This window comes from Vulpes vulpes, chromosome 16, assembly GCF_048418805.1.
Source record: "Vulpes vulpes isolate BD-2025 chromosome 16, VulVul3, whole genome shotgun sequence".
NCBI lineage: Eukaryota > Metazoa > Chordata > Mammalia > Carnivora > Canidae > Vulpes > Vulpes vulpes.
In genome coordinates this window covers 62,832,459-62,834,998 of record NC_132795.1, presented here as the reverse complement: position 1 = coordinate 62,834,998, position 2,540 = coordinate 62,832,459, and positions in this window count along the sequence as shown.

Sequence of the window (2,540 nt, the reverse complement as noted above, 5' to 3'; positions counted from 1 at the left end):
TCTTTGGTATAAACTTTAATTTATCTGATATGAGGATTGCTACCCCAGCTTTTTTTTGAAGACCAGTTGAGTGGTAAATAGTTCTCCACCCCTTCGTTTTCAGGCTGGAGGTGTCCTTAGGTCTAAAATGAGTAGATAGCATATAGATGGGTCTTGCTTTTTTATCCAGGTCAATACCCTGCTCTTTTGATGGGATCATTTAGCCCATTCACGTTCAGGGTAACTATTGAGAAATATGAATTTAGTGTCATGGTAATACGTATACAGTCCCTGTTTTTGTGGATTGTTTCTTTGGGCTTCCTCTTTCTTTTACATGGTCCCCCTTAATATTCCTTGCAGAGCCAGTTTGGTGGTCACATATTCTTTCAGTTTCTACCTATCCTGGAAACTCTTTCTCTTTCCATCTATTCTGAATGACAGCCTTGCTGGATTAAGTATTCTTGGCTGCATATTTTTCTCATTTAGTACCCTGAATATATCCTGCCAGCCCTTTCTGACCTGCCAGGTCTCTGTGGAGAGGTCTGCTGTTAATCTGATATTTCTCCCCATATAATAGTGTCTTGTTTCATGCTGCTTTTAGAATTTTTCTTTATCTTTGAAATTTGCAAGTTTCACTATTCAATGTCAAGGCAGTGAATGTTTTTGTTTTTTTTTTATTGATTTTGGGTGGGGGTTGTCCTCTCTAACCCTTGGATCTGAATGCCTGTTTCCTTCCCCAGATTAGGGAAGTTCTCATCTATGACTTGTTCAAATATACTTTGTGGTCCTCTCTCCCTCTCTCAGCTGCTTTGGGAATCTGAAATATATGTAAAATCTTCTCAAGCTCTCATTTATTTTCCTAAGCCTTTCCTCATGGGATTTTAATTGTTTTTTTCTTTTTTCCTCAGCTTCCTTCCTTGACATCAGCTTGTCTTCTAGGTCTCTCACTCTCTCTTTCACCTCATTAACCCTATCAGGACATTCAGTTTGAATTGCATCTCATTTAATCTATTTTTAATTTCAGCCTGATTAGATCTCAATTCTGCAATAATGAAGTCTCTAGAGTCCTTTATGCTTTTTTTCCAGAGCCACCAGTAGCTTTATAATTGTACTTCTGAATTGACTTTCTGACATTGAAATCCAAATTCCGTAACTGTGGCAGAGAGTACTGTTTCTGGTTCTTTCTTTTGTGGTGAATTCTTCCTTCTAGTTATTTTTTCCAGTGCGGAGTGGCTGTATGAGTGGGCTGAGTCAAAGATAACAACAATGAAATCATGACCTAAGTAAAATACACCCTAGATGATTCTGAAGTGGTCAGAGACCACAAAATAAAAGAAAAAGAAGAACAGAACAAAATAAAAGGGCCACTAAAATGAAAACAAATTTTAAAATAAAGTAGTGAAAATAAAAAGCCAAAAACCACAAAGAAGAATAGAAAAGAAAAATAATAGAAGAAAAAAGGAAAAAGAGAAAAGAAAAAAGGAGGGTAGGGGGATGGTGGTGGTGAGGACAGTGATAGTGGAGAGAGAATGTAATCTACCTGAGGGGTCCTAGAGGGTGATCCTCTTGGTTCTGAGTGTATTTTGTTCTGTATGTTAGTTGATGCTCAACCCCAAATTTACATAATCCAGCAATACTTATAGAAACCCCAACCTTGACCACCAAAACATAAACAAGGTAAATGAGGGAGGCAGAATGGGAAGGAAGAGAGAATATAATCTCAGAATGAACCAGCTCAGTATTCCACTTGGTTCTGGGTGTATGTTGGTCGTGTTTTAGAAGGTACTAACTTCCACCATTGTAAAATCAAACAAGGCAGAAAAAAACAAAAAAACAAAATCCCCTATCTCATGTATGTCCCGAAATTTAATTGAATACATTGAATGGAATCCAAAAGTGTAAAATATATTTAAGACATGTAGTTGTAAAAAAAAAAAAAAAAAAAAGACATGTAGTTGTAGAAATATGAAAGTCAAGAAGGAAAAAACATAAAAATGAAGAGCTGGTAAAATATTGTAATATTGTAGTTAAGGTGGGAAAAGAGAAAAAATATTGGAAATTTTTATCTGCTATAAAAACGAGTCGTAATGGAAAAAGGAAAAGAAAAAGGAAAGGAAAGGCTCCTCTAGGGGGGCCTATTTTCTCTCAGTCCTGGAGCTTTCCAGCACTGCTGGGTCAAGAACTTGCTCTTCCCTGGTTCTTCCAGCTGGTCTTCTGGGGGAGGGGCTGCTGTGCTGATTCTCAGGTGTGTGTGCCTGGGGAGCTGCCCTGCCCCTGCCGGGTGCCAGGCTCAGTGGGAGCTGTTCACCTTGTAAGGCCTTTGTTCCCTGAACACCCCACCTCTCCCAGGCACACGGTGAAACATGGAGGAACACTGGTGGCTGCCAGACTTCCAGGTCTGGAGAGTGCTCCCTGTGAGTAACTAACTACCTGCAGCTCCCATTCTGCACTGGCCTAGATGCTTCCGGGGAGGTGCATGTGCGCTGATCTGCACAGCTTGGGGGCACCCAGCAGCAGGAGAGTCCTTGCTGTCCTGGGCCCTCCCCACTTCTGCCTTTCCC